This window comes from Gigantopelta aegis, chromosome 13, assembly GCF_016097555.1.
Source record: "Gigantopelta aegis isolate Gae_Host chromosome 13, Gae_host_genome, whole genome shotgun sequence".
Classification (NCBI taxonomy): Eukaryota; Metazoa; Mollusca; class Gastropoda; order Neomphalida; family Peltospiridae; genus Gigantopelta; species Gigantopelta aegis.
Window position 1 is genome coordinate 8,770,204 of NC_054711.1, and position 24,664 is coordinate 8,794,867.

The 24,664-nt window shown below is 35.1% G+C and overlaps 1 protein-coding gene across 1 annotated transcript in view; it reads right to left on the bottom strand.

Annotated features, from left to right (window-relative positions):
* LOC121387666 (mitogen-activated protein kinase kinase kinase 13-like) overlaps positions 1 to 24,664 on the bottom strand; it is a 103,141-nt gene that overhangs the window by 35,738 nt on the left and 42,739 nt on the right. The gene's annotated exons all lie outside the window — the stretch shown is intronic.

Sequence of the window (24,664 nt, forward strand, 5' to 3'; positions counted from 1 at the left end):
AAAAAATAAAAAAATTAATAATTAAAAAATCAATTACAGTTCAATTAACAAGATGTATTTGATCTTTTTCTGTCCACAGTCGTATTAAAAATCATCATATCCACTTTCACTTTGATCTACTTCCAATCGGCCGACCTGATCAACGTAAATAATTAATAACGTTTTCAATAACGTGTCTTTTACGCCAGGGGTGTGTTAGAGTTGTTTTTCAACATGTATTTTTAATGTCCACTATTGTTCAAGAATTTATGGCTGTTTTACGACTACTGATTGCATCAACTGTCTGGTCAAAATATAAAATATACATGCAACATCTTAACATTCTAATGGTCGACTGAATTTATAAAAAAGAAAAAAAGAAAAAAAACAAAGGTTTTGCCCTTGTGACAAAGAAATGAGGTAAAGATCTACATTAACAAGAATTGTGTGCCATGTGCCTTTTTTTCTTCTTCCAATTTTTCTTCTTTTTTTTCCTTTTTTTCTTTTTTTTTCTACTTTTTTTTTTTTTTTTTTTTTTTTTTTTTTTTTAGATGTGTACTTTGAGTAACTCTAATATTATGGTAAATTAATGCATGATAAACACAACTCATGAATTAAACATTTGTATTCTATAAAACAAATTCTGACACATATGGTATTTCACATTTGAGAATGAAAAATTAATAGGATACATTTGGTTTAAACAGAAGACTAATTTAATATGTTTAGTAATTATGAAAAAAACCAGACAAATCCAGACATTGTTTGTTGTGCATTTTCAAATTAATAAAAGAAACTGATGGATAGATGGATGGACGGATGGATGGACGGATGGATGGATGGAAGGATGGATGGATGGATGGATGGATGGATGGATGGATGGATGGATGGATGGATAGTTGGATGGATGGATGGATGGAGGATGGATAGGAAGAAGGATTGAATGATTCATGGATAGATGGATGGATGGATGGATGGATGGAAGAATGAATGGGTGGAAGGATGGACAGATAAATGGGTGGGTGGTTGGATAGTTGGATGGATTGATGGATTGATGAATGGATAGGTGGTGGGTAGATTGATAGATTTTTGATGGATGGATGGATGCACCAATTTATCCATACATGCATGCACTCATCCATCCATCTATCCATCCATCCATCCATCCACTCATCCATCCTTCCATCCATCCATTGTTATATCTGAGATTAAATTTATTTTCATTTAATTATAAAACCTATTTAAAAATTAATTTTCATTAGTTAAAAAGAGGAAGTAAATTTTCATTCATGAAAACACACTGATTAAATTAATTTTCGTTAATTACCAAACACTGATGAAATTACTGCTCGTTTTCATTAACGGATGAAAGAATTAATATTTAACAAGAAACCAGAGCAAACAACGATTACTGTGCGTCAAATAAAAGGTAAATTAATTTTGTTAATTAAAAAATAATATTTCGGGTATTTATGTAAAAAAACAAAAATATCCTCAGTGTATTTACTAGTTGGCAGTGATTTCTGATAGTATTGCTGCTAATACCACCTTCTATTTTCCATGATTATAGTTAAAAACCTCTGCATTCAGTAAATATACCGATGTCCATATAACCGTAAATAAAATGTGTTTCTTCCTTCCTTCCGTGAATATAACTGGCCTTGGTTGTGTAGTCAGTCAGGAATCGGTCAAATCATTTGCTAATAAATGAAGTTAATGAAACCAACAAATCAAATCAAAATAGTGGTATAGCGGTTAAGCAATTGGACAACATCGGTAGGTACTGGGTTCGCATCCAGGTACTGGCTCACACACAGAGAGTTTTAACGACTCAATGGGTAGCTATAAATCCACTACACCCTCTTCTCTCTCACTAACAACTAACCCACTGTTCTGGACACATAGCCCAGATAGCAGAGGTGTGTGCCCACGGCAGAGAGCCTGAACTGTAATTGGATATAAGCAAAAATAATATACAAAAAAACACAAAAAAACAGCTAAGACCACTGTACCTACTACTCTCTCACTAACAACTAACTCACTGTCCTGGACATACAGCCCAGATAGTTGAGGTTGTGTGTGCCCAGGACAGCGTACTAGAACATTAATTGGATAAAAGCCCGAAAATAACTATAAATGAATGAATGAAAAATAAATATAGCTACCTGATTTTCTCAAACAACCTTCTATTCTACAACATAACAAACACCCTACTTACCATAAAAACAATAATATATGGAGGGGGAAAAATACATACCAGCCGTAAAAAAAACAATAATATTTACGACCTTGATGACAAAACCAATAGAAAAACTGTTGAATATTTATTTCTAAGAACAATAACATCGCTATCATCAATTTCGCAATGTCCGTTGCTGATTTGTCAATCAGCGTCACACAGCGTACAAAGTGCAAGGATATTGATTACCTGACAACTTTGCATCGTTTATCAGCTGATTACAACGACTCAGGTAGTCGCTAACAACTCGAATTCTAAAAGTAATTTACACTCACTGATTGACGTGAATGACCACAATAGACAAGACTTGCGTCATTCGTAAAATGTTAATAGCACAAGTGTCTATATAAGAAAACTCAATCAATAGAAGTAACTTCTTCAATTATTTTAATGTATGTAATGCCATAAGCTCATAAATACAAGAACTCATGTGTTGATATTTTGGGACCAGTTGTTCAAATTGAATGTGTATTTTATTGAAGGCCATAAGGATATAAGCCCATATATACAGGAACTCATGTGTTGATATTTTGGGACCAGTTGTTCAAACTATTAGCCAGCAATTATACATTATAAGTAATTTAAAAAGGAAAGAGCTAAGAATGTGTATTTCAGATTTAATTATATTACAGACATAATGGGTTTTTTTTACCTGTATGTATTGACAATATAGCTAATTTTAAACAGTTAACTAAGAATTAATGTATATTTGTGAGATAATATTTTTTAGGTGTTTTCAATAATTTAAAAAAAAAGAGCTAAAAATATATATTTCAAACACAATACATTGACAATATAGCTAATTCCGAAATAAGAATGAATGTATATTTGTGAGTTAATTTTTTTAGGTGTTTGCGATAATTTTTAGACAGAGATCTAAGAATGTATATTTTATGCATCACGTTTTAGGTGAATTATTTGCAGAATAGCTAATTTTAAACTCTGAATTAAGAATGTATGTTTTTAAGATCTTTTTGGGGGTGTATCCAATAATTTTAGAAAGAGCAAAGAATGTATATTTCAAGTATGATGCATTAGGTGAAAACACTGACAATGTAACTAATTTTAAAATAATAAATAAAATTAAAGCTTAAAAAAAGGTAAAAGAACAAACAAAAGAATGTATATTTCAAACACAATGTATTAGATGTAAACATTGACAATATAACTAATGTTAAACGAAGATGTACAAATTTATATTTCAGACATAATCATTTTAGGTGAGAGAGGAAAGAAAAGGAATGTTTGTTTAACGACACCTCAGCACATTTTAAACTACGGCTATTTGGTGTCTAACATATGGTTATTTTGACACTTGGTCGAGAGTGAGAGAGGAAAGGAAAGGAATGTTTGTTTAACGACACCTCAGCACATTTAAAACTACGGCTATTTGGTGTCTAACATATGGTTATTTTGACACTTGGTCGAGAGTGAGAGAGGAAAGGAAAGGAATGTTTGTTTAATGACACCTCAGCACATTTTAAACTACGGCTATTTGGTGTCTAACATATGGTTATTTTGATACTTGTTCAAGAGTGAGAGAGGAAAGGAAAGGAATGTTTGTTTAACGACACCTCAGCACATTTTTAAACTATGGCTATTTGGTGTCTAACATATGGTTATTTTGACACTTGTTCAAGAGTGAGAGAGGAAAGGAAAGGAATGTTTGTTTAACGACACCTCAGCAAATTTTAAACTATGGCTATTTGGTGTCCAACATATGATATTAATTTCAACACTTGATCAAATGAAAGAAAGAAGTGTTTTATTTAATGACGCACTCAACACATTTTATTTACGGTTATATGGCGTCAGACATATGGTCAAGGACCACGCAGATTTTTTTAGAGGAAACCTGCTGTCACCACATAGGCTACTCTTTTATGACAGGCAGCAAGGGATCTTTTATTTGTGCTTCCCACAGGCAGGATAGCACAAACCATCGCCTTTGTTGAACCAGTTATGGATCACTGGTCGGTGCAAGTGGTTTACACCTACCCATTGAACCTTGCGGAGCACTTTCAGGGTTTGGAGTCGGTATCTGGATTAAAAATCCCATGCCTCGACTGGGATCCGAACCCAGTACCTACCAGCCTGTAGACCGATGGCCTAACCACTACACCACCGAGGCTGGTCTGATCGAATGAAAGACATAAAGAAACAAAACAAAAGCCCCCACAAAACAACAACAACAACTGGTGTCACATAGGTTATTCCTACTATAATAAAGCACAGCACATACCATAGACTTTGATATACCAGTTATGAGGCACTGGCTGGGACAAAAGAAACCCCACTGAGGGTTAGGGTGAGACATAGCCCAGTGGTAAAGCACTACTTGATGTGCGGTCAGTTTAGGATCGATCCCTGTCGGTGGGCCCATTGGGCTATTTCTCATTCCAGCCAGTGCACCACGACTGGTACATCAAAGGTCGTGGTATGTACTATCCTGTCTATGGAATGGTGCATATAAAAGATCCCTTGCTGCTAATGGAAAAAGAGTAGCCCATGAAGTGGCTACAGTGGGTTTCCTCCCTCAAAATCTGTGTGGTCTTTAACCATATGTCTGACACCATTTAAAGACATACTGTCATGGATTTAAGGACCTTTTTTCTCTAAAACTTGATAATAAAATAAAATGACATTAATTGTTGGAAACCAAATCTAGCTATCACATCACCTTAACTGAACCATGATGGAGTGAAATCCATGTCAACCCTCTCTGCAATTTTAGTTTTTTAATTATGGACCATTGCCATAATTCAATTATTTGTACAAAATATCCTTAATAAGTAGAATATGGTGGTTACGTAGATGGTTGAATAAAGTACATTTAGGGACAGATCCAATTTTTTTTCTTTCAGGTACTATATTGTTAGGCCATTTCATAGTGGTCTGTGACAATATGCCTATAACCATAAAAACCGGCCTCGGTGGTGTTGTGGTTAGGCCATCAGTCTACAGGCTGGTAGTACTGGGTTCGGATCCCAGTCGAGGCATGGGATTTTTAATCCAGATACTGACTCCAAACCCTGAGTGAGTGCTCCGCAAGGCTCAATGGGTAGGTGTAAATCACTTGCACCAACCAGTGATCCATAACTGGTTCAACAAAGGCCATGGTTTGTGCTATCCTGCCTGTGGGAAGTGCAAATAAAAGATCCCGTGCTGCCTGTCATAAAAGAGTAGTCTATGTGGCGACAGCGGGTTTCCTCTAAAAAATTGTCAGAATTACCATATGTTTGACGTCCAATAGCCGATGATAACATAAAAAAAATCAATGTGCTCTAGTGGCGTTGTTAAATAAAACAAACTTTACTTTATAACCATAAAAATAAAATGTGTTGAGTGCGTCATTAAATAAAACATTTCCTTCCATTGAGGGTTATTGATCCTGTGATGAGCTACATCCCCCCCCCCCCCCCCCCCCCCCACCCCACCCCCAACCACTCTTTCCTCAATACAGATTAACATCATGACAGAACACCCAGTACAACAGTTTGAATGATTAATATCCTTATTAGAATAGGTTATGAAATGCACTCGTTTACGTGAGGTCAGGAAATGCACTGGTTTACGTTAGGCCATGAATTTCACTGGTTTACGGAACAGCAATAATAAAAAAAAACCCAGGGCAGTATTGATTATGAATACGACTGCTGTATTTTGCAATGCAAGCAATTAGTGATACATCGGAGCCGATACTTCAGGGACCATGATCAGTAAACAGGCCAGGAATGTTGATCTTAACTCTCAGTCTAGCTGGGTGAGATGTAGCACTCACTTGATGCGTGATCGGTCTGGGATCGACTCCCGTCGGTGGGCCCATAGGGCCATTTCCAGCTAGTGCTGGGTAGGACATAGCCCTGTGGTAAAATGCTTGCCTGATATGCGGTCGCTCTGGGATCAATCCCTGTCGGTGGGCCCATTGAGCTATGTGTGATGAGGGATGTAGCCCAGTGGTAAAGCACTCGCCTGATATGCGGTCAGTCTAGGATCGATCCTCGTCGGTGGGCCCATCGAGCTATGTGTTACGAGGGATATAGCCCAGTGGTAAAGCACTCGCCTGATGTGCAGTCAGTCTAGGATCGATCCTCGTCGGTGGGCCCATTGGGCTATGTCTGAGGAGGGATGTAGCCCAGTGGTAAAACACTCATCTGATATGTGGTCAGTGTGGGATTAATCCCCATCGGTGGGGCAATAGGTCTATTTCCAACTAGTGCTGGGTGGGACATAGTCCTGTGGTAAAGTACTCACTTGATACCCAGTCAGTCTAGGATCGATCACCACTGGTGGGTCCATTGAGATATTTCCAGCCAGTGTGATGAAGGATGTGACCCAGTGGTAAAGCATTTGCTTGATGCACAGTCGGTCTGGGATCAATCCCTGTCGGTGGGCCCATTGAGCTATTTCTCGCTTCAGCCAGTGCACCACGACTGGTATATCAAAGGCCGTGGTATGTGTTATCCTGTCTGTGGGATGGTGCACATAAAAGATACCTTGCTACCAATTGAAAAGAGTAGCCTATGAAGTGGTGACAGCGGGTTTCCTCTCTCAATATCTGTGTGGTCCTTAACCATATGTCCGATGCCATATAACCGTAAATAAAATGCGTTGAATGTATCGTTAAATAAAACATTTCCTTCTTCTTCCAAATGTCCTGACGCCATATAACCGTAAATAAAAAATGTGTTGAGTGTGTCATTAAATAAAACATTTACTTCCTTCCTATCAACTTAAGGCTGGTACAGGTACTGATGAAGTAGCAATAAACGGTAAACAAACTGGTGAAAGAAAAAAATGGGCAAATTAAATTTGTAGACCTCAAAGTGAAGATGTTTTAACACATATTATTTGCCAAAATGTAAAAAAGAAAGAAAGAAATGTTTTATTTAACGACGCACTCAACATATTTTATTTACGATTATATGGCGTCATACATATGGTTAAGGACCACATATGGTTAAAGACCACACAGATATTGAGAGAGAAACCTGCTGTCACCACTTCATGGGCTACTCTTTTCGATTAGCAGCAAGGGATCTTTTATATGCACCATCCCACAGACATGGTAGTACATACCACGGCCTTTGATATACCAGTTGTGGTGCACTGGCTGGAACGAGAAATAGCCCAATGGGCCCACCGACGGGGATCGATCCCACACCAACCGCACATCAAGCGAGTGCTGTACCAATGGTCTATGTCCCGCCCCCTTGCCAAAATGGATAACTTTAGCAAAAGTTTAAGTAATGCGTAATATAATGGTATAAATATTTCACACTTTCTAATAACTATAGATCTGAAAATGCCGATGTTTACAGCAGTCAGAGTTATGACCTTCCATCTGTTTCACAGCACGTGTCAACTGTTATAACGTATCCCAGGATGCTCTGGGCCCTCAGTTCACCTGTCAGTAGTATATTGATTTTTACCGTCAACCTGTTCGCTCAGTATTGTAAGTAATTTGTGTAGAAAAATAACAGTGCTCAAGGGAAGTCGATAGTCTTAGTTCACGAAACATTACCTGGCCAAATTGGTCCCGGAGGCATAGACGTTAACACATCAGCCTTAAGATTTGTTCAAATTTTGGCTCCAACCAGGGCCGAGTTTTAACAGTTCTTTGGTGTAAAAGTTTGTTTTGTTTAATGACACCACTGGAGCACATTGATTAATTAATCATCGGCTAATGCATGTCAAACATTTGGTATTTCTGACTTGCAGTTATCAGAGGAAGCCCGCTACATTTTTCCTAATGCAGCAAGGGATCTTTTATATATACTTTCCCACAGACAGGAAAGCACATACCATGTTAACTCTATTAATGTGCCCATATCCAATAAAGGTTCAGGCACGCCCACCCCGGACTTAGCCTCTGACCTTGCCAGTGACCAATTCCGGGGCAGGAAGGGGCTGAATGTATTAGACAGACAACCATGGCCTGGTGCTTATAAAACGTTTAGAGTCTAGACTCGAGACTAATAGAGTCTCGGACACTAATGTCATGACAACGCCATACAAATTGTGTGCGTGTAACGTCATTAGAGATTGAGTCTGGACTCTAAGAGTTTTATAAGCACGGGCCCAGATGGCTAAGTGTGTGCTTGAACCTTAATCATGAAAATCATGTTAAAATGAATATAACAGTGCTGATGATGAATTTCGAGCCTACTGTATATCCCCCCTCCCCCAAATATGAAAAGCTCAGTTCCAATAATAAAGTTCAACACATGGCATCCATGAACACATGTATTGATTTATTTTCATTGTTCAAGCATGCTATCCTGGACACAGTTGGCCATTAACAGTCTTTTTATCCTTCAAACATAGATGATGTTTGATATGCAGTATTTCCAATGTCATGAAAATATAAAATAAAAACAAAATTCCACCTCCATGCCTATTTTTTTAAAGTTAAAAGTTTGTTTTATTTAACGTCACCACTAACGCACATCGATTTATTAATCATCGGCTACTGAATGTCAAACAGTTGGTTTTACATATAGTCACAGAAAGGAAACCTGCTACATTTTTCCATTAGTAACAAGAGATCTTTTACATGCACCATTCTAACGGACAGGATAGCACATACCACTGCCTTTGATATATCAGTTATGATTGAAAAATAGCCCAACGGGTCCATCAAGAGGGGTCGATCCTAAACCGACTGTGCATAAAGTGTGCGTTTTACCACTGGACTACGTCCTGCCCTTATGTAAATGTAGAGTCTTAGAAAGAAAACCAGCTACATTTTTTTTCCATTAGTAACAAGGGATCTTTTATATGCACTATCTCAAAGACAGGATAACACATACTATGGCCTTTCATATACAGTCATGGTGCACTGGTTGGGTTGTGGGGGAAATCCAATCAAATAATGGGTCCACCTTAATATGTTTTCCATGAAAGCGTAACTTTGCTTGCCACAGTCTACACCCCTCATACTGAAATTCCTGCAAATGCACGTCTTTTGTAATTCACTTATCACTTCCATTGTTTTCTATTTTATTTCAGAAAGAAATACCCCCAGGGGCTCACCAATGGGGATCGATCATAGACTGACCACTGGGCTACATCCTACCCCACCTATTTTTAAAAACCCATTTCAATGAAGATCTAGAGTTTAATTTATTATGGACTAACAGTAAGAAGATGTAATGGCAAAAAACACCCACGCTCAGCACATTTTTTAATCATCGGAACCCTTTGTTATCTAAGCTTTTAGAAAGAACACACACACACACACTAGTCTTCTGTTATAATGTTGTTTTTCAAACATTAATAAAACTCATTCTAAAACAGTCTTTAAGAAAACAAAGAGCTTTATGTTATAATGTTGTTTTTCCAGTGTCTTGAATATACAAACTAGCAGTAAACATAAAATTCAACCCCCATAAGATATCAAAATTTAGGGTTTAAAGAAGTATGGCCTAAGAACCTGCAGCATAACCTCATCACAACCCCACCCCCACCCCCCCCCACCCTAGCTCAGCATATTTATTAATTACCTGTTACATAACCACACACACACACACACACACACAAACACACAAACAAACAAACACACACACACACACACACAGACACAGACACCCACCCACACACAGCACATTTATTAATTACCTGTTACATAACCACACACACACACAAACACAAACACACACACACACACACAAACACACAAACAAACACACACACACACACACACACAGACACAGACACCCACCCACACACAGCACATTTATTAATTACCTGTTACATAACCACACACACACACACACACACAAACAAACACACACACAAACAAACACACACACACACACAACACACACACACACACACACACACAAACACACACACAGACACACAAACACACAGACACACACACACACATACACACACACAAACACACAGACACACACACAGACACACACACAAACACACACACAGACAGACACACATACACAGACACACACACACAAACACACAGACACACACACAGACACACACACACACAGACACACACACAAACACACACACAGACACACACACATACATACACACACACAAACACAGACACACACACACACACACACAGACACACACAGACACACACACACACACACAGACACACACACACACACATACACAAACACACACACAGACACACACACACACAAACACAAACACAGACACAAACACACACACACACACACACACAAACACACACACAGACACACATACAAACACAAACACACACAGACACACACACACAGACACAAACACCCACCCACACACAGCACATTTTTTAATTACCTGCACCATTTGTTAACTAAAATAGCTTACAGAAAGAAAAACCCCACAAAACAGTCTTTTGTTATAATGTTGTTTTTCAAAGATTAATAAATCTCATCCATTCTAAAAGTCTTTAAGTAAAATAAGGTTTTTGTTATGTTGTTTTTCCAATGCATTAAAAATATAAAGTTAAAATAAAATTCCACCCCCATTTTGAAAAATAAATTTGGATGAAAATCTAGCATTCAATTAATTATGGCTTAACATGATGCGATATCAAAAAACAACAAAAAAAAACAAAAAAAAAACAACAACAAATAAACAATAAAATAACAATGAACACAAGCTCAGCACATTTTTTAATCACCCATACTCTTTTCTATCCAAAATAGCTCTATTTTTTTTTTTTTTTTTTTTTGGGGGGGGGGGGGGGGGGGGGGGGCAAAACAAGTCCTCTGTTATAAATTTGTTTTTCAAAGTAACCAATCTGAGAAACCAATAGATTAACAAATCCAAGACTCTGCCACTCGCCAAATTCACCAAATGTGAATTTTAAGAATAATTGGCAAATTTGTTTTTAATGATTAATGTGCAAAAAAACTAAACCCAATTAATATAATACAGTAATTGATAGTTTGTTGGAAGATAGCATGGATTTTGGATTTCTGAGATCATTTGGCGAAATTTTTTATTACCCAGAGCTAGTCCTAAAATCTGATTGATTCTAAAATAACCTTTAGAAAAAAAAGCGGTTTATGTTACCGTATAATGTTGTTTTTCAAACTAACCAATCAGGGAAGCCAACAGATTAACTACTGAGTAATTCTAAAACAGCTTTTAGCAAAAAAAGAAAAAAAAAAAAAAAAAAAAAAAAAAAAAAAAAGGAAAAAAGGAAGAGAAAAGGTTTATGTTTTTGAAACTAACCAATGGGGAAAGCCATTATACTGACATACAACCTGAATAATACACCGTCTGGTATTGATCGAGGTTGCACCAATGAGAAGACACCTACGCATATCTGCGCACCACTGACCTTTCGGTAAGATTACACTTTAGACGCAAGTCAGCTAAATCTAGTGCACACTATACTGGGAAGAAAGTCAATGTTTGATCAAAGAGAAATATAAATTAATCATGTTTAATACAGTGTACATAACGCGTTTAACACGGGGTGGGATTGTAGCCCAGTGGTGAAGCACACACGCCTGATCCATGCTCGGTTTGAGGTCGATCCCCGTCGGAGGGCCCATTGGGGTATTTCTCATTCCAGCCAATGCACCATCACTAGTATATCAAAGGTAGTGGTATGTAATATCCTGTTTGTGGGATGGTGCATATAATAGATCTCTTGCTACTAATGGAAAAATGTAGCAAGTTTCCTCTCTAAGACTATTTTTCAAAATTACCAAATGTTTGACATCCAATAGCTGATGATTAATAAATCAATGTGCTCTAGTGATGTCATTAAACAAAACAAACTTTTTTTTAATCCTCTCTCACACTAATATCAGCTCCGTCAAAGGAAAATCAGTGTAGTTGACAATATTTAGTTTCAACTAGTATTCCATTAAATTTGAAGAAGTAAGAGTACACCCTTCAATGTTGCGAATTACATTCATATATATATATATATATATATATATGTATATGAAGAGTTTTATCACAAAACGCGATAAACGCCACTATACACACCCAATCCTAAAAACGTTTTATTCCGAAACACCATAAACACTTTGCCAGTTTCTCTGCAATCTGCCATATATCCTCAGACAATCGTATCGTGTTTTGCTGAAAACTGAATTTGAACTTGTGTTTGTCTACATGTGGACAGTGTCTGAGTGGTGTTCGCACAATGGTTTTTAATATGGCGCTTATCACGTATTTGAAACTCTTCATATATATATATATATATATATATATATATATATATATATATATATATATATATATATATATATATATATATCGTTAAAAGTGTATGTTTATCTCTACATGACAGGCTTGTCATGTAGAGATAAACATACACTTTTAACGATGTATCTGGCTCCCACACGGTTGAGCACTCTATAAAATAGCGTCTTTCAACTCGAAAACGACTACTATATATATATATATATATATATATATATATATATACAGTAAAGTACTCTTATAACAAACTGGAAGGGACCATGATAGGTAGTTCGTTATAGCAGTTGTTCTTTGTACACATTTACATAAGTTGTTCATTAATATATAAGGAGATAAAATGGAACTTTACGATCAGTTCTAGTACAGATCTAATAGTTCGTTCTAAGCATGTTCGTTGTAAGTGTACATTACTATATATATATATTTATATTTATATTTATATTTATATATATAAGTGTAATGAAGATAATGGAATCATTCACTACATGTCAGGGTTTCTGCCAGAGGGGTAAAACTGGTATGGCATCATACCCCAAAACATTTGCGGATTTGTTTTTTCAAGTTAACCTTTTAACAAAATTAATTACCCATATCATTACTGTATGATTTTCTTAACCCTAACCCTAAACTTAACCCATTTTTTTTTCTGGGCTAGGCCTCCCATGCCCCATGTTGACTGTGATTGCATTCAATTCCATAGCCACTATTATAGCAGCATACCCAAAACTTAGTGTCATTTCAGTATTCAATTCAATAGCCACTATGATATAGCGGCATACCCAAAACTTAGTGTCATTTCAGTATTCAATTCCATAGCCACTATGATATAGCGGCATACCCAAAACTTAGTGTCATTTCAGTATTCAATTCCATAGCCACTATGATATAGCGGCATACCCAAAACTTAGTGTCATTTCAGTATTCAATTCCATAGCCACTATGATATAGCGGCATACCCAAAACTTAGTGTCATTTCAGTATTCAATTCCATAGCCACTATGATAGCGGCATACCCAAAACTTAGTGTCATTTCAGTATTCAATTCCATAGCCACTATGATAGCGGCATACCCAAAACTTAGTGTCATTTCAGTATTCAATTCCATAGCCACTATGATAGCGGCATACCCAAAACTTAGTGTCATTTCAGTATTCAACTCTTCTCAAGATCCTTTAGCCATTATGTCATTAACTACTACTGCTTCATTCATTCATTCACTTATTTTAACTTATTTTTGTGCTTATATCCAATTAAGGTTAAAGCATGCTGTCCTGGGTATGCACCTCACCTATCTGGGCTGTCTGCTCAAGACAATGGTGTTAGTTGTTAGTGGTTAGTGATAGAGAAGACTGGCTCTGGGTGGGTGTCGGTACCGGGTTGCGAACCCAGTACCTACCAGCCTTATGTCCGATGGCTTAACCACAACACCAAGGCCGCTTTCAGCAATTGCACTCACTTGCAAGTGAGAACTGACCAATCATTAATCACTCTGTCGCATCATTACCTATGGAACATTATATACATGAAGAGTTTCATCACAAAATGCGATAAATGCCACTATACACACCCAATCCTAAAAACTTTTTATTCCAAACAACCATAAACACGTTGCCAGTTTCTCTGCAATCTGCGATATATCCTCGGACAATCGTATCGCGTTTTGCTGAAAACTGAATTTGAACTTGTGTCTGTCTACGTGTGAACAGTGTCTGAGTGGTATTCGCACAATGGTTTTTAATATGGCGTTTATTGCGTTTTGCGATGAAACTCTTCATATATATATATATATTATTATTATTATTATTATATGTACTGATGGAGAGAAATAAGGGCAAATGCAGTTTTTAAAGGGACTGACCCTAGTTTTTAAACACTAAAGCATATTTGTCACTATTAGAGCCATTTATGATCACTGAAATCAAACATTACTTAGATTTTATTGTTTAGATTATTCATTTTCGAACAACAAGTGTTTCTGGTCATACTGGTGTTTCTAATACCACAAAATGCATTTTTCGTATTTTTAAAAACGCATGTGCATCTGAGAAGTAATGATTATGGAGTCGCGTTTTAGTCTATTTTTAAGGGTATTTCAACGTCACAGACTCTTCACTCTGTTGTATCCAAATTTGTTACAGGATTGTAAATTAACCAAACTTAGTGTCCATTTTTACGGGTTGAAACTAGAGTCTAGGTGAAAAATATACCTTAGTGTTTAAACACTAGGGTCTGTCCTTTTACAGCTTTCTGCCAGAAAATAATTTGAGGGTACATAACAAAAACAAAACAGACCATAAGCCCTTACTAGGTGGTTGTGGGTTTGAAATGTTCTGAAACTAGACACTGCATTTGATGTGCTTTGACACAATTTTTAAACAACAGTTCTCATACTAACATATATTTAAAAATTATAAAAATATATCCATTAATTTCCAAAATTTTAGGGTACATAATTTCTGGCAGAAACCCTGTATTTAAAAAATTAAAATTTGTGACCAAATATAATTTGTTACTCTAGTTTTTAAGAGTCACATGGAACAGGCCAAATTATACTACATTAAATGATGTGTTAAGATGAACTGACTGGAAGGAAGGAAGGAACGAAGGAACGAAGGAACGAAGGAAGGAAGGAAGGAAGGAACGAACGAACGAAGGAAGGAAGGAAGGAAGGAAGGAAGGAACGAAGTAAGGAACGAAGGAAGGAAGGAAGGAAGGAAGGAAGGAAGGAACGAAGGAAGGAAGGAAAGGTTTATTTAACGACACACTTAACACATTTCATTTACAGTTATTTGGCGTCAGACATATGGTTAAGGACCACACATATATTGAGAGAGGAAACCCTCTGTCGCCACTTCTTGGGCTACTCTTTTAGATTAGCAGCAAGGGATCTTTTATATGCAACATTCCACAGAAAGGATAGCACATACCATGGCCGTTGATATACCAGTCGTGGTGCACTGGCTGGAACAAGAAATAGCTCAATGGGCCCACTGACAGGGATCGATCCCAGAATGACTGCGCATCATTGAGCTACGTCCGGCACAAGGTACTGACTGAGCTAGATCCCACCCCCTCACCATGTTAACCTCCAAAAAACATAATTCAAGGACAAGTTTGCCACAGTTAGCATGTAAAGTGATCCCACCTACATAATGACGTGTCGTTATCGTACTGTACAGGTAGCTGGGACATACGCCTACCCCCGCACGTACGTACGATGTATCGAGAACAAGACAGAAGCATGACTGTAGAACAAGATACATTCATTAGCAGCCTTCAGTTACAGATTAGCTCAGGGGCAGATACAGAAAAGATTTATGTGGGGGGGGGGGGGGGGGGGACTAATGGAAAACGTGCACTGGACCAACTTGTGAAAAAAGCAACCAGGAAGTTGTTTGGGGTTGTTGTTTTTTTGGGAAGGGGAGACTAAGTTAAAAAGAGAAAATGAATCACACTGTCAAAAGGACATTCAAATGAAATAAACAGTTTAAAAGAAGAAAATATCTGACCCCCCTTAGATCAACCTCTGGCAAGATACATTCATTAGCAGACTGAAGTTAGAAGCTAGTCTCACCATATTAGAGGGATTAGACCAGGGGTAGATCCAGGAACTTTTTTCGTGGGGGACCGAGTTAAAAAAAAACTAAATGAATCAACCCATCAAAAAGGGCATTCAATAAAGGAAATAATTAAATGAAGGAAAAAAGAACACATGAATATATTTGTGGGTGGGACAGGACCTCCTTTCCCACCACCCACTCTCCAGATCTGCCTCTGGCAAGATATAGTCATTAACAAGACTGAATTTAGACGCTATTTTTACCATATTGAAGGGATTAACTCAGGGGCAGATCCAGGAAATATCTTTGTTGGGGGGGGGGGGGGGGAGATGAAAAAGTGCACATGGACCAACTTGTAAAAAGGGCAACCTAATAAAAGAGAAAGTAAAGTAAAACAAAAATAGGCACTTGAATATATTTATGGGGGACAGGCTCACCCCCACCCCCCCACCCCTCCACCACTTGGATCTGCTTCTGTATTAGCTTACTTTACAGCAGCATGTTGCCTAATGTGCAATCTGTTTACAGGAAATGTATTTTATTGTCATGCAAATATGTTAAAATATTCCTCATTGACACATTCTCAACCAACTGTTTCAGTTGTATGGGAAGTAGTATGAATAAACTATTTTAGCTATTAAATTGATATAATTTAGTATATAATTGGTGATGAAGCTCAGTAGTAAAGAGTTCTCCTTATATGCCATTGATCTAGGATCGATCCCCATCGGTGGGCCCATTGGGCTATTTCTCATTCCATCCAGTACACCACGACTGGTATATCAAAGGATGTGGTATGTTCTATCCTGTCTGTGAGATGCTGCATATAAAAAGATCCCTTGCTGCTAATTGAAAAGAGTATCCCATCGCATGGCAGAAGCAGGTTTCCTCTCTCATTATCTGTGTGGTCCTTAACCATAAAACAATAATTGAGTGCATTGTTAAATAAAACACGATTCCTTCCTTCCTTCCTTGATATAATTTAGTAAATAAACTATTGTCTGTTGTCTAATATGTCAGTTGTATGGAAAATAGTTTGTATATATAATTTTAGTAAATAAATTGTGACCTACTTTAAACATATCTTATTAAGTAATGTATAACTAAATGTTATAAAATGATAAATATTACACACACATACATGCATGCACGCACACACACTGGAATGAAAACTTTGTTCAACAGCGCCCCAGCACATTGTTTAGACATGCCATTAGGTGAAAAATAGGTCACTGTAACACTTGATTTAGAAAGGAAAAGAAAGGAATGTGTATTTAACGACACCTCAGCACATTTTAAACTACAACTTTTGAAGTTGGTTAACCAACATGCAAACAGGTTCCATGTTTATAAAACTTTACAGTCTTAGACTGGTTAGAATGAGAAATAGCCCAATGGACCCACCGATGGGAATCGATCCCAAACCGACCGAGCATCAAGCAATTGCTTTACCACTGGGGTATGTTCCACCGAGCACTGGCTGGAAATAGCCCAATGGGTCCACTGACAGGGATCGATCCTAAACCGACCATGCATCAAGTGAACACTTTACCACTGGGCTACGTCTCGCCCTTTGAGGAAAGAAATTTTTTATGACACCTCAGCACATTTCAAACTATGGCTGTTTGGTGTGTACGCTATACCACAGGTTATTACTCTAACAAACTAAGCAACATACAGCATCTGTACATAGTGAAAGCTAAAATATGTTTTGTTTAATGACACCACTAGATTACATTGATTTATTAATCATCGGCCACTGGATGTCAAACATTTGATAATTTTAACAAATAGTCTTTGAGAAAACAATCTACATTTTTCATGTGGGTGTGGATAATTTTTGGCATGCTTCCATCAGATAACTGTTCAAACATGCCTGTCATGGGCACAACCTGTGACTTCGCCAGAGAGCTCTATCCATAGCAAGGATTGTTCATTAACAGTAAAGGATCTTTTATATGCATTTTCCCCTAGACAGGATCACACATACCACAGTATTTAATATACCTAGCATGAGGTACTGATTGAGATGGAGGTAAAATCTCAAAGAATGGGACCCATCATCTTACAACGCAACCATCTCAGGTGAACGTTCTAACGACCGAGCCAGTTCCCGCCCCCTCAGTACGTACCGAACAATAAACTAGAAATAAAACCATGACGATATTTAAAAAAACTATGACAACCTGTCTAAGTGGATCTAACAAGTTACCTGATGCTTGTGACTTCATTCTGGTATGATCCATATAAAAAGACTCCATTTTGAACAGCACTATAATATTATATCTCTCCTTAAGAATCTTTGAGCAAACAACCAAAAAATCATCCAAGAAAAATGTAAATATACAATATCATGAAGAAAACAACCTTCTCTGGTTGTCCATTAACAGAAATAACACACTTTCCCTACAATTTGTAAAACTTTTCTTCCAATTTGTTTCACTTTTCTTGCAATTTTTTGTGTAATTCTTTGACCCGACGATGCTAGTAGACGTCAACCAAGAGCTACGTTTCTGCTCACTTAGAGCCTGTATAGGAATCCGCACGCTACTGGGGGTACATGGTAATTCCTGGCACACAATGAGTTGCTATATTTGCATCTCTTGCACTCTCCATCAATGAAAACGCGCCATTCGTATCTTTACGTCTATATATGGTAAAACTGCGCCATTGCTGCCATGGAAACAGAAGAGAAATCAATAAGTTCCCTCGGCCCAGATCACTGCCAATCTACTTTCAATGACGACTATTTGTGCTATTGATTTTTTGTCCGCATAGCCGAACCTTTAACTTGTGCCTCCCTTGCAATTTGCCCTGCAGTAAGCTACAGAGTGTTGTGGAATCTCTTTATACTGTACACAGTCTATCTCCGAAAAGGGATTATTAAGGTGAAAATAAAACCTAAATTACAGATATTTAAAGTAAAATTAACCTAGATACTGCATAGTCTAACATCAACACCCAACAGACACTACATGTACCTAAAATTAGGGATTATTAAAGTGAAAATAAAACCTATATTGTAGAAAGTCTATCATCAAGTATGGATTATTAAATTGAAAATAAAACCTATAATATTGTAGAAAGTCTAACACAAAACAAGGATTATTAAGGTGAAAATAAAACCTAAATTACAGATATCTGAGGTAAAATTAACCTAGATATACTGTTTAGTCTAACATCTTGAAAATAAAATCTATATTGAAAAGTCTATCATATAACTGGGATTATTAAAGTGAAAATAAAACCTATAATTTTGTAGAAAGTCTATCATAACACAGAGATTATCAACTTCGGAGAATAAAAACCTATATTGTAAAGTGTCTCAGTAAATATGGATTATTACGGTGAAAATAAAACCCAATCACGTATATTTGAGGTAAAATTAACCTAGATAGATACTGTTTAGTCCAACATCAACACTCAATAGACACTACCTTAAAATTAGGAATTATTAACTTAAAAATAAAACCTATATAGATATAGTAGAAAGTCGATTACCAAGTATGGAGTAGTACCTTGAAAATAAAATCTCTGTTGAAAAGTCTATCATATAACTGGGATTATTAAAGTGAAAATAAACCTATAATTTTGTAGAAAGTCTATCATAAAACAGAGATTATTAACTTGAAAATAAAACCTATATTGTAAAGTATCTCACTAAATAGGGATTATTAAGGTGAAAATAAAACCTAAATTGTAAAGTATCTCACTAAATAGGGATTATTAAGGTGAAAATAAAACCTATATTGTAAAGTATCTCACTAAATAGGGATTATTAAGGTGAAAATAAAACCTAAATTGTAAAGTATCTCACTAAATAGGGATTATTAAGGTGAAAATAAAACCTATATTGTAAAGTATCTCACTAAATAGGGATTATTAAGGTGAAAATAAAACCTAAATTGTAAAGTATCTCACTAAATAGGGATTATTAAGGTGAAAATAAAACCTAAATTGTAAAGTATCTCACTAAATAGGGATTATTAACTTGAAAATAAAACCTAAATTGTAAAGTATTTCACTAAATAGGGATTATTAAGGTGAAAATAAAACCTAAATTGTAAAGTATCTCACTAAATAGGGATTATTAACTTGAAAATAAAACCTAAATTGTAAAGTATTTCACTAAATAGGGATTATTAAGGTGAAAATAAAACCTAAATTGTAAAGTATCTCACTAAATAGGGATTATTAACTTGAAAATAAAACCTAAATTGTAAAGTATCTCACTAAATAGGGATTATTAAGGTGAAAATAAAACCTAAATTGTAAAGTATCTCACTAAATAGGGATTATTAAGGTGAAAATAAAACCTAAATTGTAAAGTATTTCACTAAATAGGGATTATTAAGGTGAAAATAAAACCTATATTGTAAAGTATCTCACTAAATAGGGATTATTAACTTGAAAATAAAACCTAAATTGTAAAGTATCTCACTAAATAGGGATTATTAACTTGAAAATAAAACCTAAATTGTAAAGTATCTCACTAAATAGGGATTATTAAGGTGAAAATAAAACCTAAATTGTAAAGTATCTCACTAAATAGGGATTATTAAGGTGAAAATAAAACCTAAATTGTAAAGTATTTCACTAAATAGGGATTATTAAGGTGAAAATAAAACCTATATTGTAAAGTATCTCACTAAATAGGGATTATTAAGGTGAAAATAAAACCTAAATTGTAAAGTATCTCACTAAATAGGGATTATTAAGGTGAAAATAAAACCTAAATTGTAAAGTATCTCACTAAATAGGGATTATTAACTTGAAAATAAAACCTAAATTGTAAAGTATTTCACTAAATAGGGATTATTAAGGTGAAAATAAAACCTAAATTGTAAAGTATCTCACTAAATAGGGATTATTAACTTGAAAATAAAACCTAAATTGTAAAGTATTTCACTAAATAGGGATTATTAACTTGAAAATAAAACCTAAATTGTAAAGTATTTCACTAAATAGGGATTATTAAGGTGAAAATAAAACCTAAATTGTAAAGTATCTCACTAAATAGGGATTATTAACTTGAAAATAAAACCTAAATTGTAAAGTATCTCACTAAATAGGGATTATTAAGGTGAAAATAAAACCTAAATTGTAAAGTATCTCACTAAATAGGGATTATTAAGGTGAAAATAAAACCTAAATTGTAAAGTATCTCACTAAATAGGGATTATTAACTTGAAAATAAAACCTAAATTGTAAAGTATCTCACTAAATAGGGATTATTAAGGTGAAAATAAAACCTAAATTGTAAAGTATCTCACTAAATAGGGATTATTAAGGTGAAAATAAAACCTAAATTGTAAAGTATTTCACTAAATAGGGATTATTAAGGTGAAAATAAAACCTATATTGTAAAGTATCTCACTAAATAGGGATTATTAAGGTGAAAATAAAACCTAAATTGTAAAGTATCTCACTAAATAGGGATTATTAAGATGAAAATAAAACCTAAATTGTAAAGTATCTCACTAAATAGGGATTATTAAGGTGAAAATAAAACCTATCTTGTAAAGTATCTCACTAAATAGGGATTATTAAGGTGAAAATAAAAACTAAATTGTAAAGTATCTCACTAAATAGGGATTATTAAGGTGAAAATAAAACCTAAATTGTAAAGTATCTCACTAAATAGGGATTATTAACTTGAAAATAAAACCTAAATTGTAAAGTATCTCACTAAATAGGGATTATTAAGGTGAAAATAAAACCTAAATTGTAAAGTATCTCACTAAGTATGGATTATTAACTTGAAAATAAAACCTAAATTGTAAAGTATTTCACTAAATAGGGATTATTAACTTGAAAATAAAACCTAAATTGTAAAGTATCTCACTAAATAGGGATTATTAACTTGAAAATAAAACCTAAATTGTAAAGTATCTCACTAAATAGGGATTATTAAGGTGAAAATAAAACCTAAATTGTAAAGTATTTCACTAAATAGGGATTATTAACTTGAAAATAAAACCTAAATTGTAAAGTATTTCACTAAATAGGGATTATTAACTTGAAAATAAAACCTAAATTGTAAAGTATCTCACTAAATAGGGATTATTAACTTGAAAATAAAACCTAAATTGTAAAGTATCTCACTAAATAGGGATTATTAACTTGAAAATAAAACCTAAATTGTAAAGTATCTCACTAAATAGGGATTATTAACTTGAAAATAAAACCTATGTTGTAAAGTATCTCACTAAATAGGGATTATCAAGGTGAAAATAAAACCTAAATTACAGATATTTAAAGTAAAATTAACCTAGATACTGTATATTCTGACATCAACACTCAAATTGGGGATTATTAAAGTGAAAATAAAACCTTTATTGTAGAAAGTCTATCACTAAGTATGGATTATTAACTTGAAAATAAAGCCTATATTGTAAAGTATCTCACTAAATAAGGATTATTAAGGTGAAAATAAAACCTAAATTAAAAACATTTCAGGTAAAATTAACCTCACCGATATTGTATAGTGTAACATCAACACTCAATGGACACTATGTGTACCTAAAATTAGGGATTATTAAAGAGAAAATAAAACTTATATTGTAGAAAGTCTAGCATCAAACTGAAACATTAATGTGAATAAACCCTATAATGTAAAAAAAAAAAGTCTTCCAAGGAAGATTATTAACTTTAAAATAAAACCTACATGTACATTGAAAAGTCTATCATCAAACTGGGATTATTAAAGTGCAAATAAAACCAATAATATTGTAGAAAGTCTATTATAAAACTAGAATTATTAAAGTGCAAATAAAACCAATAATATTGTAGAAAGTCTATTATAAAACTAGAATTATTAAAGTGCAAATAAAACCAATAATATTGTAGAAAGTCTATTATAAAACTAGAATTATTAAAGTGCAAATAAAACCTATAATATTGTAGAAAGTCTATTATAAAACTGGAATGATTAAAGTGCAAATAAAACCAATAATATTGTAGAAAGTCTATTATAAAACTGGAATTATTAAAGTGCAAATAAAACCTATAATATTGTAGAAAGTCTATTATAAAACTGGAATTATTAAAGTGCAAATAAAACCAATAATATTGTAGAAAGTCTATTATAAACCTGGGATTATTAAAGTGCAAATAAAACCAATAATATTGTAGAAAGTCTATTATAAAACTGGAATTATTAAAGTGCAAATAAAACCTATAATATTGTAGAAAGTCTATTATAAAACTGGAATTATTAAAGTGCAAATAAAACCAATAATATTGTAGAAAGTCTATTATAAACCTGGGATTATTAAAGTGCAAATAAAACCAATAATATTGTAGAAAGTCTATTATAAAACTAGAATTATTAAAGTGCAAATAAAACCTATCTTGTAAAGTATTTCACTAAACAGGGATTATTACAGCAGAAATAAAGCCCACATTACAGATTAGTTAAAATTAACCTATTGTTTAGTCTAACATTAACACTCAAAAGACATTACCTAAAATTAGGTTCTTTTATATGCACCATTCTACAGACAGGACAGCAAATACCATGACCTTTGATATACCAGTCATGGTGCACTGGGTGGAATGAGAAACAGCCTAATGGGCCCACTGACGGGGATTGATCCCAAACGGACCATGCATCAAACATCCAATAGCCGATGATTAATAAATCAATGTGCTCCAGTGGTGTCATTAAACAAAACAAACTTTAACCTTAAGGTTGCTTAACCAACATGCAAACAGGGTCCGTGTTTATAAACCATTACAGTCTAGACTCGGATGCTTTATACACAGGGTCCATGTATGTAAACCATTACAGTCTAGACTCGGATGCTTTATACACAGGGTCCGTGTTTATAAACCATTACAGTCTAGACTCGGATGCTTTATACACAGGGTCCGTGTTTATAAACCATTACAGTCTAGACTCGGATGCTTTATACACAGGGTCCGTGTTTATAAACCATTACAGTCTAGACTCGGATGCTTTATACACAGGGTCCGTGTTTATAAACCATTACAGTCTAGACTCGGATGCTTTATACACAGGGTCCGTGTATATAAACCATTACAGTCTAGACTCGGATGCTTTATACACAGGGTCCGTGTTTATAAACCATTACAGTCTAGACTCGGATGCTTTATACACAGGGTCCGTGTATATAAACCATTACAGTCTAGACTCGGATGCTTTATACACAGGGTCCGTGTTTATAAACCATTACAGTCTAGACTCGGATGCTTTATACACAGGGTCCGTGTATATAAACCATTACAGTCTAGACTCGGATGCTTTATACACAGGGTCCGTGTATATAAACCATTACAGTCTAGACTCGGATGCTTTATACACAGGGTCCGTGTATATAAACCATTACAGTCTAGACTCGGATGCTTTATACACAGGGTCCGTGTATATAAACCATTACAGTCTAGACTCGGATGCTTTATACACAGGGTCCGTGTTTATAAACCATTACAGTCTAGACTCGGATGCTTTATACACAGGGTCCGTGTATATAAACCATTACAGTCTAGACTCGGATGCTTTATACACAGGGTCCGTGTATATAAACCATTACAGTCTAGACTCGGATGCTTTATACACAGGGTCCGTGTATATAAACCATTACAGTCTAGACTCGGATGCTTTATACACAGGGTCCGTGTATATAAACCATTACAGTCTAGACTCGGATGCTTTATACAC